The following is a 15186-nucleotide window of genomic DNA, read 5'->3' as shown; positions in this document are numbered from 1 at the left end:
TACATTGCTACAATGTTGCAAGGTATGGTAAAACATCCAGGATCCTTCAATTTTAGGGGTAGTTTGTCTTGAAGATATGCGCTGTATTCCTTCGTCAGAGCTACTATCTCAAATTCTCCAAGTCTTCATTTTTTAGACAGGATATCCTTCATGAATTTGACGTAGTTCAGCATTTGTTCAAGTGCTTCAACCAACGGGATGTTGATGTGAAGTTGCTTGAGTACGTCAAGGAATTTCTTTAATTGAATTTCCTGCTTCTGCTTCTGAAGTCTTTGAGGGTAGGGTGGTGGAAGTTTCTTTACTGAAACTGGTTGATTTGTTTTCTGCGGCAATTCTGCATCTAACGATGTTGTTAGTTGATCAGAATTAGCTAGTTCTGGAATTACCTCGTCAGATTTTACAGATTCTGGTTCTTGTGAAACTGGAATTTCAACACTCGATTGAACTTTCTCTGAGTCTTAAGCATAAAATGGCTCTTTTTCAGCTTTGATAGTGTTGGGCTCTACTATCTTTCTGCTCCTCAATGTTAATGCTTTGCAATGTTCCTTCCCCGGATTTCTTGGATTCTCCATATCACTAGGTAAAGCACTATGTGGTCGATTCCTAAGTTCAGTTGCAAGCTGGCTTATTTGGTTTTCCAGATTCTTCAATGTAGTTGCTTGGCTTTGAATTAAGGTACCATTCTTCGTCATGTATGCATTCAATAGATTATCCAAGCTATTGGATGGTTTAGCTTGAACTGGGTTCTGAACTTGTTCAGAAAAACTAGGTGGCTGAGTCGGTCTAGATTGGGCGTAGTTGTTACTGGTTCCAGCCCCTTGGTTACTCCAGGAAAAATTTGGGTGATGGGTTATAGAAGTTGGATTGCAGTCCTTACCTTCCTCGATTTTGGTTCTGTTACCCATGTAATATACGGATTCGGGGTTCGGTAGACATTCTCTGAACAAATGTCCTTCCCCACAATAAACACAGGCTATACTCTCAAATTGGTGAGGTGGTTGGGCTGCAAAACTGTTAGACCCATTAGTGGTAAGATTCTTAAGCATTGAGGATATTGAAGACACCTGATATGCAAGTGAAGTGAGAGCATCCACTTCATGTATTCCAGTGACTAGTCTTCCTAATGTAGCTCAATTGGTTGGCCATTGATAATTGTTACTGGCGGTCCTCTCGATGATTTCCTAAGCCTCATTATAAGACTTAGAAAGGAGAGCACCGTTAGCAGAAGCATCCACTACCATCCTCTTGTGAGCATTGAGACCATTATAAAATGTCTCAAGTAAGATGCAATGTGGGATTTCATGATGAGGGCATTTTCGTAATAGTTCTTTGTATCGTTCCCATGCCTCATACAAGGACTCATCATCCATTTGTTGGAAGGCAGTGATCTCGTTCCTCAACTTAGCATTCTTGCTAGGCAAGAAATACTTCATGAGAAATCTTTCAGCTAACTCTTGCCATGTAGAAATTGAGTTTGGTGGCAATGAATTCAACCAAGCTCGAGTTCTGTCCCTTAGTGAATATGGGAATAGCTTCAATCGTAAATGCATCTTCAGGTACTCCAGCTAACTTGAAAGAATCACTCACCTCCATAAAGAGTCTTAAATGTAGGTGAGGATCTTTGGTAGACATTCCACTAAATTGGCCCACTATCTGAAGCATCTGAAACATGACTGGCTTCAGCTTGAATTGTTGTGCCTCGATTTTGGGTTTCCTAATGCCCGGATTAAGATCGTTAAATACTGGCACGGTATATTGTCTTAAGGCTCTATCCCTATCATCAGTAATAAGGATAGGATTTTGAGCAGGGTTTGCTCCATTTCCTTGGATCAAATTTTCAATGTTCATTTCTTCGGTCCTTCTCTGGTTCGCTTGTCTTCTTCACTGTCGAAAGGTTCGTTCTATCTCAATATTTACGGGGAGTAAGTCAATAATCTGGTCAATATTCATAAACCTGAAATTATCATAGAAAAATTAATTAATTTAAAAATTAAACAGAAAAATAAACCAAAATGTAAAACTAACAAATTCAAAAATAATGGATTTTTAAAACAATCCCCGACAACGGCGCCAAAACTTGGAATGACTGAAAATGTGCAAGTGTACATAATCGTAACAAGTAATAAAGTGACAAGTAATGTCAAGTTATCGTACCCACAAGGACTGTAAAAATAATTATTTATGAAATTAATTGTAAAACACTTTGGTGAGGTAAAAATAATTTAGTTTTAAAAGATGGTCAAAAACTATTTAAAATCAAAGTAATAATTAAAATAAAACAAAGGAGTTCTAATGCACGATTTCAAATAAGATTTAATTAAGGTAACATACTTGTGTTGGATTAATTATATTCCTTTAGCTTAGAATAATTAAACTCATGTTTACATTGCTACCAATAAATTCATGGCAACTCGATAATTGCCTAACTTCTGAACATACTCACATACAAAAATCCATTCATCTCTTGACATGTCCCTATGTCAATTCAATCGACTAAACAGATTTTAATAAGCAAACACGGTATTGCACATACAAACTCATTAAATTGAACTAATCTCTTGTATATCCCTATGTCAATTCAAATGATTAATTAAATCTAATAAGCATATAAAAGACTATGTGAGGTAACAAGCCTACCTTGAAATAGTTTAATCACAATAATCTTGCAAGTTATGCAAGGCAATAATATCGCCAGATACATTGCTAATTTAACCTTCAACTACCTTAGAAGAATAAACATGCACTGATTGAGTATTGTGTCAATTAATTATAATTTCAATCCATTTAAATAATTAATTCATTAGTTATTTAACAATTATATTACAAAAATAACTTCTGCATGATTTTACTTAACAAAGCAACTTACCGAGGCCTATAACAGCATAAACATCATTTTAACAATTCAAATAGGCAGAATATAATCAACCCAACACAAACTTAATTTTAAGATAAATTGATTAAAATAACCATTTCAATAGCATAAATATTCATAATCATGTTCGTCAAAACAACAACAAAAATTAAAGAGTTAGGGAAAAAGAAGCAAATCCAGTGTTTCTCCGTGGCTTGACTAGTTGCTCCATTCTTCGTTCTTCGTTTCCCTCGGCAATCAAGGTGGCTTATGAACACCTAATTGCTGCTCCAAAATGGCTGATGAGAGCCTCTTTCACAAGATAAGAAATCGGCACTTGAACAATAAGGGAAATGGGATGGAGAAAAAATAAGAGAAAAGTGAGAGAGGAGAAGAGAGAATGAGAAAATGTTGTGGAATGAGGGATGGTTTGAATGATCAGCAAGGGGTGGATTTTATAGCTGATTGTGGCTGCTAAAAATAGCAAATTCCAGCAGCCAAAGAGCCCCTCTATGGCTGGCCATCTACTTGGCAAGAGTTTAGACTTTCATCTTTGCTAAAAATGGCCTGGGGAAAATCTACAAAGCCACAATTAAAGGTGGGGTTTAAATGTAAATTAGAAGTCTTTCGAGGGCCTTTTTGCAAGCATATTTAATCAGATAAAATGCTGATTCAGGTCAGCATATGGACGGTTCTGGGCTGCCCAATTAGTGGCTGGTTCGATTCATTCAATATGGTTCGACCAGTGCGGTTCAACTAGACCCTTTCTCCATAATTAATTAAAAATAATTTATTTAACCCAAATTAAATGGGGAATAAATTAAAATTAATTAAATCATGAATTAATACACATTTTCTGGACCGTCTTAGACTGGAAATTCATGTGCCCCAATACTTCAAATTGCTTCTCGATTTTGTGCTTTGAATAGTGTCAGCCGAGCCAATTTTCGCCCTTTGCGCGAATCTGTCGAAAATAGTAAAAATTAATCAAAATTGAGTATAAAATTAACTAAATTCATCATGTTCATATTTTTTAACGCAATTTAATTATTTTATAATATTTAATTATTTTTCGACAAGAATTTAACCAGATTTGCATGAATTTAAGTAAGAATGGGTATGAAAAAGTATATAAATTTTTGTATTTCCAGTTACACACTGAGTTTTCACAAACTTACGTCTGTTTGTCTGTTCTGTAAGGTAATCTACAGACTTAGGCGGATCAATGCGGCGGAGACTCAGCGGTGGCCACTCAACCGTAAAACTATTAAACTTGGCATTTATGGTTTATTTTAATTTCTGGAGATTTATTTGAGAGTTTATAATTTTTGGGACTCTCTGTACTATTCGGTTTTTAACTGTTTATTTTTGGATTGTTTAACAATTTGATTCTTTTGGTAAAATCGTTTTATTAAAATGACAGTTTTTAAGCAAACAAAGGTTTTCCTGAAAACACAACTATGATTTTGAACTTTAACGATTAAGGCTTCTGCTGTAATAAGTTTTGGTGAGGAAACTGATTAATTTGTGGTTTCAGTAAATTTAAAATATTGATGGTTTACCAAGTCAACACGGTTTTCAAATCTTATTCCTTATGACATCACCAAATTCGGCATGACATCTAGGTCGGGTTTGGGGTGTGACACTAAAACTCTAACTAATCAACAATGGTAACATCTTTAATCTTAAACCATACTAAAAATTATAACATGGGCTGACTAGCTCTAAGTATCAGGATTCCAAAAATGTAAAAATTACAATAAAAAATGGACTAAATTGACTACCCAATTTAAGCTTGAAACTTTAAAATTTCTATGGTCATTCGTAAGCTCTTCTCCCCTTTAAGCTTTGAAAGTTTTCATGAAAAAGAAAAAGAAAGTTTTCTCTTTCTTTCCACTAAATTACATCCCTTCTTTCATTTTGTTTTCATTATCATTATTATATTTTATATTTTATAACATATAATTAATAGTTTAGTTAATAAATTTTTAAGACAACCAACCCACCACTGTCCATCAACATTTAAATAGTGGTGTAATTACTACTTAGTCCTTTTAATTAATTTGAATTTATAATTCAACTTTTAGTACTTACGTGATTTAGTCCTTATACTTTAATAACTCCTAACTATTGAAAATTACTTATCCAAAATTTAATTCACCTCTATTCTGAAAATATTTACTAACTTGACTTTCAAAAACAGAGTCCCAAAACTACACTTTTTGTCACCCCTAATTATCGGGTCATTACACTTTATTTAATGAATCATTTAAGCATGAACTTTATGTAACATCCCAAAATAGGGCCTAAATGGAATAGTGGTTGCGAAACCACGAATCTGAGATAGAAAAGTTTATTCTGATTAATTTTTATAATTTACCGAGTGATTAGATGCATGTGTTAGAGTATCGATGGAAAATTTTATAGATAGCATGCTTAATTTAGCTACTAGGGCTTAATTGCAAAAGTTGATAAATATGAGTTTTAGATGCTAAAGGATTAAATTGAAGAGCATAATTGAAGTAGAGGTCCTTAAATGGTAATTAGACCATTAGGTTTTCATGGACAAAAATTGACATACATAGATAAAAATAACTAAAGTTTTAATGAAGGGTATTTTAGTCATTTGGTAATTAAAAGATTAAAAAAGGGAAAAAAGATGGAAAAATATGACCATCTTCTTCATTAGGCTAAAATTTCAAGGGTTCTTCATAGCTAGGGTTTTTCAAGCTTCCAAGCTTCATAGTAAGTGATTCCAAGTCCCGTTTTTAATGTTCTTTACGTTTTTGAAGTTCTGGTAACTTGATTTAGCTTATTCTAGCAATAATTTAACCTAGGGTTCATATTTGGAAAAATACCCATAGGTGAAATGTGTTTATTTTGATGTTTTATGGTAGAATATGAAGCTTGAAATTATGTTAAACGACTTGAGCTAAGCGATTTTAAGCGAAAATGAGTAAAATGACATAATCGGTAAAAATACCTAATAGTCATAAGTACATGTTAGAGAGGGAATTTATGTTGCCGTAGGTAAATAAATGATCAGCATGTCATAAAACATAATAATTAGGGATAAAGTTTCATTTCCGAGCCTTGGGGAAAAAGTGTAAATATGCAAAAGTTTAGAGGAAAATTGTAATTTTGCAAAAGTTAGAGTTAAGGACTGTTTTGATAAATATGAATATTAAATAAGTTAAATTTTCTATTATAGATCAAGAAGAACGAAATTCGGGGTTAGACCGAGGAAAGAAAAAGGTTGAGGACTAAATCAAAATATTTGATTGTATTTTGTATCGAGCAAGAATTGATGGAGAAATGATACTTAATTAAAAGTCCCGATTGAACCTTAGAAATGTGCAGGATACAAATGTCATGACATTAGGGTTTAAGGATACCAAGTAAGACCATGCCAAGGCATGGCATTGGTAAGTTTTACAAGGCAAGGAAATCATGTAAGACCATGTCAAGACATGGCATTATTAAAATACAATAAGGCAAAGATCCCATGTAAAACCATGCCAAGGCATGGCAATGGTGAGTTCATAAGGCAAGGATACCACGTAAGACTATGCCAAGACATGGCAATGGTAAGTTTAAAAATGAAAGGTACCTGTGTATTCTTAGTATTCCAAGTGGTTCAACGAAAAATTCAAAGAGTGTACCAAAAGGAAGTATCGTAAAGCCAACTCAGAAAATCGTAAGGATGTCAGAGATCACCCTCACACTATCAACGAGTTATCTCGGTATTTTGTGACTAAAAATACTTTAAGTTATGGCATGTATAGGGACTTGTCTATTTTGTGTGTATGTCCTTATGATATGATTAAAAAATGGCATGTGAATACTTGGTAATGATTAGCTTATGATATAGCTAAATAAGAACATGTTTTGGTATTATGTATGCCTAAATGAGGTTTGATGCAAAGAAACTATGAAAGAGTAAGAGTTGGCCATGGAACAGTTAGAAAATAGCAGTAGTAATGTGGTTTTGAAAAATCACTAAAATTTGTAGAAATTGAATTAAATGGTGAAATATAGAATTAAAGCTTATTGAGTCTATTTTTATAGGAAAGAAATAGAGCAAGCAAAAGAAGTCTATATTGTAAGATATTTAAATTTATGTAAGACTAGTTCAAAGTGACATTGCGATCCCCTGTTCCAACTTTGGTAAATCACTAGAAATTGTAAAAATATAATTATAAGTCAAATTTTATATATCTAGATTTCTCAGTGAGTTTAGTTTTATTAGAAACAAACAGAAACGTTATCTAATTTTTGTATAATGATATAACTCATTTTTAGTAAAAAGAGGTCAGATCCGCTAAATTGTGAAACATGGGAACATTTAATGAATAAGCTGTACTAATTGGCCAGACCAAAAATTCTGGAAAAATTCTGGTAAGAAGATATATGAGTCTAGTTTTAGAAAATTTACAGATTTAAATTTTGAGTTTTTTAACTTAAGTTATAATTAATTTAGTGGCTATTATGCAGATGGACAGTTTTATTATGAATAGTGAAATAAATTGTTTTGATTTGTGTAAGTAATCGAAAAATTTTGAATGTCCCCGATTTGGTCCCGAACTGTTCCAATTGCATGTTTTAGGGCCTCGAGCGCCCTTTTTAGGAATTTATTGGATGAATGTGAGTGAATTAATATTTTTTAAAAAAGTAAATTTTTTTATGCCCCTAATAGGTAAGAGAAGTCTGGTAACGCCTCGTGCTCGACTCTGGCGGCGGTCTCGGGTAAGGGGTGTTACATTTATTGGTATCAGAGTAAGAGTTTAGTCGGTTCTCGAAATATTCAGTATGAGTAAGAGTCTAGCTATACATGTCATAGTTATATTTTGATAGTGTGACGACTCTTGATGATTTTAAAATGTTTTTCTTTTATAGTTATGGATCCTGAACGAGTTGGTGCAGATGATGTAGAAAGTAACACGCCCGCTCGCATAGAAGGGATGGTGCCACCAAATAGTAGTGAAAGGCCCGTTACAATTAGTTTGGGAGGAGGGGCTCGAGAAGCCTTCTTCCAAGCTATGAATGAATTGTTTGCCGAGTTCATTCGTAAGAATCTGGCTGTTAGACCTCCATCCCCTCATGATCCTAAGACTACCCATGTAGCTTCCCTAGTTACAGATATAGTTAGAAGAGAGAAGCCATCAGTTGATAAAATTAGAAAACAAGGGGCCGAAGAGTTTCAGGTTACTAAAGATGACGATGTAGAGAAAGCTGAATTTTGGCTCAATAATACTATTAGGGTCTTTGATGAGTTATCTTGCACACTTAAAGAGTGCATAAAGTGTGTTGTATCACTTTTACAAGACTCGGCCTACCATTGGTGGAAGACACTTGTGTCAATAGTACCGAAAGAGAGGGTTACTTGAGATTTCTTTCAGGAGGAGCTTCGTAAGAAATACATTAGTTAGAGGTTCATCGACCAGAAAAGAAAAGAATTCCTTGGAATAAAGTAGGGTAAGATGACAGTGATTGAATATGAACGTGAATTTGTCAGACTCAGTAATTATGCTCATGAGTGTGTGCCTACTAAAGCTATTATGTGCAAGAGATTTGAAGATGGGCTCAATGATGATATTCGACTGTCAGTCGGTGTTTTAGAAATAAAAGAGTTCGTCATTTTAGTTGAAAGAGCTTGTAAGGTAGAGGATTTGTTCAAAGGAAAGGGTAAAGCTGAAATTGAGATGCAAGACATGAAGAAAAGACAGATGAGCAAGTCGTTTCAGTCTATATCCAAGAGGCCTAGAGAGTTCTCTACGAGATCTAATTTTTCAGCAAGGTATTCTAGCTGAAACAAAGGTAGAAGATTTGTAGGTCAGAAAGCTCAGACAACTTCAATTGCAAGTGTTGGCAGTATTCAGCCTGATAGATCTGAGTGTCCTCAATGTGGTCGACGTCATCCAGGTCAATGTTGAGCAACTGAGACTGGTTGTTTCCGATGTGGTCAATCGGGTCATTTCATTTGGGAGTGTCCTGAGATGGTTAAAAGAGAAATAATACCGAATGTATGATCAGGAAATGCCCTCGTTAGAGGTAGACCTCAAAGAAGTTCAGGAATAGGGGTAGGTAGAGGTACATCTAGAGATTCAGCAGTGAGACCAGATGTTAGAGCACCTGCAAGGACCTACGCTATCCATGCTCGTGAGGAGGCATCCTCCCCCAATGTAATTACGAGTACATTTTCTCTTCATGTTAATGTTATTACTTTGATTGATCCAGGTTCGACCCATTCCTATATTTGCATAAAATTGATGCCTAGTATGAACATGTCCATAGAGTCTACGGGATTTTTTATTAAAGTATCGAATCCATTGGGTCAGTATGTATTAGTAGACAAGGTATGTAAAAATTTCCCTTTGATGATTAGAGGTTACTGTTTTTCGGCCGATCTCATGCTATTGCCATTTGATAAGTTTGATGTGATTCTTGGTATGGATTGGTTGATTGCGCATGATGTGATAGTGAATTGTGGAAAGAAATTCATTGAGTTAAAATACGAAAATTGTGAAATTCTTTGAGTTAATTCAAATGAGTCAGATAGTTTAATTGCCATGATTTCTGTTATGTCTTCTTAGAAATGCTTGAGAAAATGATATGAAGCTTATCTTACTTTTGTGTTGAATAATAAAGATCCAGAGTTGAAAATTGAATCAGTGCCTGTGGTATGTGAGTTTCTTGATGTGTTTCCGGAAGAACTACCAGGTTTGCCTCCTATATGAGAAGTTGAGTTTGGTATTGAATTGGTTCTGGGTACAACACCCATTTCTATTGCTCCTTATAGAATGGCTCCAATGGGATTGAGAGAATTGAAAGTTTAGTTGCAGGAACTAACAATGTAACGCCCCAAAATTTGGGGTCTGTAAGTTTGTTGGGTTAACTCATTTTGCGTGATAGGGAGATGGATGAATGGTTTGGGTGTGTTTAGGGGTGTCAGTGAAGCACGGGGGTTAGGTTTTAGCTTTTGCAAAGTACTATTTTTTTCTCTCTTTAAGAAACCCTGCACGCTGGCCCCTAGGCCTTTTAAATAAATGTGGTGATTGCTATCACAAGGAAGACGTATGGCTTGGTGGCTTGTGGCGTTCTTTGGCATCAAGAAGGACTGGGGTTCGAATCCCAAGTGTTGCAGAGGACGTCATTTTGCTACATGGGGACAACAAGAGTTTGTGGCGAATTCAAACTCGGCCATATGGGAGTTTGAATTAGTCTGGGTTGTTGGGAGAAGATTGTGGAGGGATAAGGGGAGTGATTTGTAGAGAGTTTCAAGGATTTGGTGGGGGGAGTGTTGTACCCGAATTGTACATCTTGTAGAAGCAAAATCGGTTAGGGGAGTTTGGCTAGCATTTTTGGCATTTTTGGTCTTGGGGTAAAAGTCAAATCCTGCTTTCTCTTTTCTGGGGTTTTTGTTTTGGTTATTTTTGGGGGCATTACCTTTTTTTTATGCCAAACTTTCTCTCATTTCTCAGCCTAAGCCGATTGTGGTTTACCCTAATATCTCTCCTTCCCATTTCATCTTGCTACACTTTGTTTTGGCTACACCTTACTTTGATCAAGTAACTCCATTTCTTTCCTCACCCATACTTTTGGTTTAAGCCGTGGCATCTCCTTGATCTTTTACTCATCCCCTACTTTTTTTGGTTGGTGTTTTCTTTCCTGAAGCCTTCACCGAATACTCTCGTATCTGGCCGAAACTCTCCCTTATTGGATTAAGGTAAGTTACTCTTGGGTTATCGAATCTCTTGCAATAGCCGAGCTTGGCTATTGTTTCTTCCATACGTATGTTGTAGTTCTGCCATTCCTTGTTCATATTTTCAATGATGGTCTCCCTTTTAAACCTTCTACTCTATTGGTGTACTCTATGAGGGTGTTCTTGGTGTTGGGTGTTTGACAATGGTGTTTGCTGGAATAGGCCGAATATTGCTACTTCTTTCTTTTAGTCTCTGTTTCGGTAAGTAGCTCTCAAAGTTAAGTAGTTTAAAATTAAGTTGGGTAATATAATGGATATAGTTGTTAATGCAGATTGTAGACAACTGGGTTGTGGAAGAAGAGGTGGTTTGAGCCTTATATGTGTTATCAAGGTTTGGGCGTGTGGAGTGCGTTGTTCTTCTCTAATCAAGTGTGTAGTCGTACACCCAACCTTACTCTATGTTCAAAGATGAACGTAGGTGTGTAACCACACCAAGGCTGTTGTAGATCGGCAAAAGCCGAAAAGCCGGAGCTTCGGCTTCTGAGGCCTTGCGAATGTGCGATCGCTCGCGGGGTCGAGCCCACATGTTATGGGTAGTAGACTATAAGACTGTTGCGTGCGTTTCATGGACTAGGGCCGTTATGGGCCTTGTTGGGCCGAGATGGGTCGTGCAGGCCCAATAGACCTGTGGGCCCCACACGGATAGGATATGCGGTAAGTGACAAAGAATGGAATGTAAGTGACAAAGTATGGAATGGGACAAGGAAACCGCTTTGACACGACTGAGCTTGAGCTAAATGGGCCACATGGGCGTGTGGGCCTACTTAGGCCGAGTAATGGGCCTTAGGCTCATTTACACTATTTTGGCGATATGGGTTATCTGAGTCGTTCGAGACGACTGTAGACCTTCCAAAAGGTCGTTATCTGTACTGAGACCCTAAAATCAGTTAAATGACTGAAATACCCCTGAGGGGTGTAATTGACGAAATGACCTTTATAGCGCTAGTGGTAGGTTAATTGATGTGTGTATGACATTTATATGACTGGTTTTGAGTATGACATACTACATACACGTAATATTTATCACACGACATTTGCATGGGGTTGGGTTTATGTTATGGAGGAAGTACTGTACTGGTGACTATGTCATGTTTATTATTACTGGTGGCTTACCACACTTACTGCTACTGGTAGCTACGCTGTGTTATTATTACTGGCAGCTTTACTGCGGCTGGTTGGGTGGGTTGATTGATATCCCCACATGGTGTGTTGGTTGGTACGGGTGGTGTGCTGGATGGTTTTTGGGATGGGTTGCATTTTTGCACTATATTTGAAATCAGATTGGACTTAGGCCCACACTGCATCGCTTAAGGGCTCAGCCCGCATCACATCGCATGCACTGTTTTCTATAGTCTAATAAGGGATTACACACTGAGTTTTCGTGAACTCACCCTTTCTTTTAATTGTACAGTTAATCCTCAGCCTTAGACGGTTTTGAGCTGCGAGGGACTCGGGGTGGCCACACGATCACGAATGACTTTATTATTTACTGATTTTATATTTGGGTTTTGTTTTTGTAATAAGGCCATTTGGGGATTTAACTTTTAATTGGGCTATGATTTGGTATTTATCAACTGCTAGAGTAGGAACATCGCGTTTTCGGTATGCAAACCTGCAACTTTAATTCTGATAAAAATGAATGTATTAACAACTATACACGTTTTAAACAGCATGAAACACTAGGCGTACACGGGCTTTAAAACTATAAAGGCTTTTATGACAACCGGTTTAACATCATAAGCTTGTCGAGTTTTCGGGTAATTGATGTGGCACGTCAAATTCTGTCGTAACGTCTAGGCCGGGTTTCGGGTTTTACATTTTGTGATATCAGAACCAGGTTCAAAACTTCATTGTGGAATAAATTTTTCCTAAAATTTAGTTTTGGAAATGATGTTTTCAACGGAATTTGACTTGTTTTTGAAATGACGATTACTGGGAGTGTGGCACACCGAATCTCCGGCAACAAATTTGTATGTCTTCTATTATCGATTGCTACTATAAACTGTTGTGTTATATTGAGGAATTGTGATAGGTAGTAGAACTGTATCGAAACTCTATAGGTAAAGTAAACGAAAAACCGTAGGGAGTTGATGTTGATAATGAGACCTCGATTTACTAAAACAAAAACTTTAAGTACTGTTTGTCATAAACCATTCGTTAATAAATATTGGAATTATATACTGATGTCATAAAAATTTTAAATCAAATTAAGAAAATATCAATATGAGCGCTAGAGGTACTCGGGGAAGGGGTACACGAGGCCATGGTAGAGGTCGAGGAAGTGCTAGGGCTGGGTCCTCAGTTTCGGGCCACATGCCTTCTAGGGAGGCACCAGCTTCACCGGCAACTGAGACAGGGTCTCATGATCAAGTAGTTGGGGATGATGCTTTGTCCCAGGTGATGTTATGTGTGCTTGAAAGGGTTGCCAGAGCGAGTACAGGATCAGTAGGCCAGGGGTCAATCTCTGAGTGACTCAGGTCTAATGGGGCAGAAATTTTTAGGGGAGTTTCGGGGGTAGCTCCTAATGTGGCAGAATATTGGTTAGAGGCTACGGAGCGAATAATGGATGATCTTGACTATTCTGGTGAGCAAAAACTAAAAGGGGCAGTGTCTTTATTGCGGGACAAGGCTTATCAATGGTGGCTCACTGTGAGAGAGGGAACACAAGCTGATCGTTTGACGTGGGATTTCTTTAAGGCGGGCTTTTCAGGGAAATATGTGGGAGCAAGTTATGTGGAGGCCCAAAGGAAGGAATTCCTGAGTTTGACCCAAGGGAATAAGACTGTGGCAGCATACGAGGTAGAGTTTTTGCGGCTGAGTCGGTATGCCCGTGGGATAGTTGCAATAGAGTATGAACGTTGTGTGCGGTTTGAGGATGGGCTTCAGGATGAGTGTGTGCTGATAGCTCCAGAGAGGAAGTGGGATTTGCTGCCTTAGTCGAGAAAGCAAAGATTGCTGAGGATGTGAAGTGCTCTAAGTGCCAGAACTGGGAGAAAGATAGGGGCAGGATTAAGAGGGACTTTGGATCCTAGAGTTTTGGAGGTAGGCCTATCAAGAGGGCCAAGTTTGATGGGCCAGTCCGAGCTGGAGATCTTGTTGTTACTGCGAGACCACATCCTTGCGCTGATTGTAGGAAAGTTCACCAAGGTGAGTGTTGGAAGCGAGCGGGGGCATGCTTTAGATGTGGATCGATGGACGATCAGGTTAAGAATTGTACTCAAGTGCCTACTCGGATGCAAGCTACAGGACTAGGGTATATGCAGTCAGTGAGAGGGGGTCAACAGCCACCGAGAGGTCGTGGGCAGGCCAGAGGTGGAAATGGGTTTAGACGAGGTCATAGAGCACCTGGTAGGGGTACGGGTAATACTGAGGCGAGATAACTAGCCTTGGTTTATGCTGCTAGCCATCGAGAGGATGGTGACACCCTTGACGTCATAACTGGTACTTCTTTGATTTATAATTTACCATACATTGCTTTAATTGATATTGGATCTACACATTCCTATGTTGCGTGCGCTGTGTCTGAAACATTACGTATTTAGTCTGAAAGTACTGCTAGTAAAATGACTGTGTTGAGTCCTCTGGGACAATCTGTTAGGGTAAACAAATTATTCTAGGATGTGCCTTTGGAGGTTTAAGGAAGGGGTTTCCGGCGGATTTGATAGAATTTCCGTTTGGAGAGTTTGACATTATTTTGGGCTTGGATTGGTTAGTGAAGCATCGTGCGAAGTTGGATTGTGCTACTAAGCGGATGTTGTTGAGGACTATGGATGAGGAAGAGGTAGTGGTGATAGGTCAGCGTTAAAAGTCGAGAAACTGATTCTTAAGGGTAGCGAGGCATTTTTAACTTATGTCAATACAGCTGAGTTTAAAGGTTCTTCTGTTGGGGAAATTAAAACTGTGAAGGAATTTCCAGATGTATTCCCTGAAGAGCTTCCTAGGTTGCCACCCGACCGTGAAGTCGAATTTGGTATTGAACTCCTGCCCGGAACAGCCCTAGTGTCTATCGCTCTATATAGGATGGCACCGAAGGAGTTGATGGAGCTTAAGGCTCAAATCCAGGAGCTGTTGGATAGAGGGTTCATACGATCGAGTTTGTCTCCATAAGGGGCACTGGTGTTTTTTGTGAAAAAGAAGGATGGAACTATGCGTATGTGTATTGATTATCGACAACTGAATAAGCTGACCATTAAGAACAAGTACCCTTTACCGAGGATAGATAATTTGTTTGATTAGTTATAAGGAGCTGTAATGTTCTCCAAAATAGATTTTCGATCTGGTTACCATCAGCTGAAGGTTAAGGAGGCGGATGTGTATAAGACAACTTTCAGAACTCATTATAGTCACTATGAGTTCCTGGTCATGCCATTTGGGTTAACAAATACACCGGTTGCTTTTATGGACTTGATGAACCGAGTGTTTCAACCCTATTTGGATCAGTTCGTAGTAGTTTTCATAGATGATATTTTGGTGTATTCGAGAACCGAGAAGGAACATGATATACATCTTCGTACGATTCTGCAAATTTTAAGGGAGAAACAGTTGTACACCAAATTCAGTAAGTGTGAGTTCT

The 15186-nt window shown here is 37.7% G+C and overlaps 1 non-coding gene across 1 annotated transcript; it reads left to right on the top strand.

Annotated features, from left to right (window-relative positions):
- The first annotated feature begins 1296 nt into the window (after positions 1-1296).
- LOC128284455 (small nucleolar RNA R71) lies at positions 1297-1403 on the top strand. The gene has a single exon (XR_008274881.1). It is a non-coding gene; the product is annotated as a small nucleolar RNA R71 (small nucleolar RNA).
- The last annotated feature ends 13783 nt before the right edge of the window (positions 1404-15186 follow it).

This window comes from Gossypium arboreum, chromosome 11 (assembly GCF_025698485.1).
Source record: "Gossypium arboreum isolate Shixiya-1 chromosome 11, ASM2569848v2, whole genome shotgun sequence".
In the NCBI taxonomy this organism is placed as follows: Eukaryota; Viridiplantae; Streptophyta; class Magnoliopsida; order Malvales; family Malvaceae; genus Gossypium; species Gossypium arboreum.
Note: the sequence above shows the minus strand (reverse complement) of the source record. Positions and strands in the feature narration are given on the sequence as shown.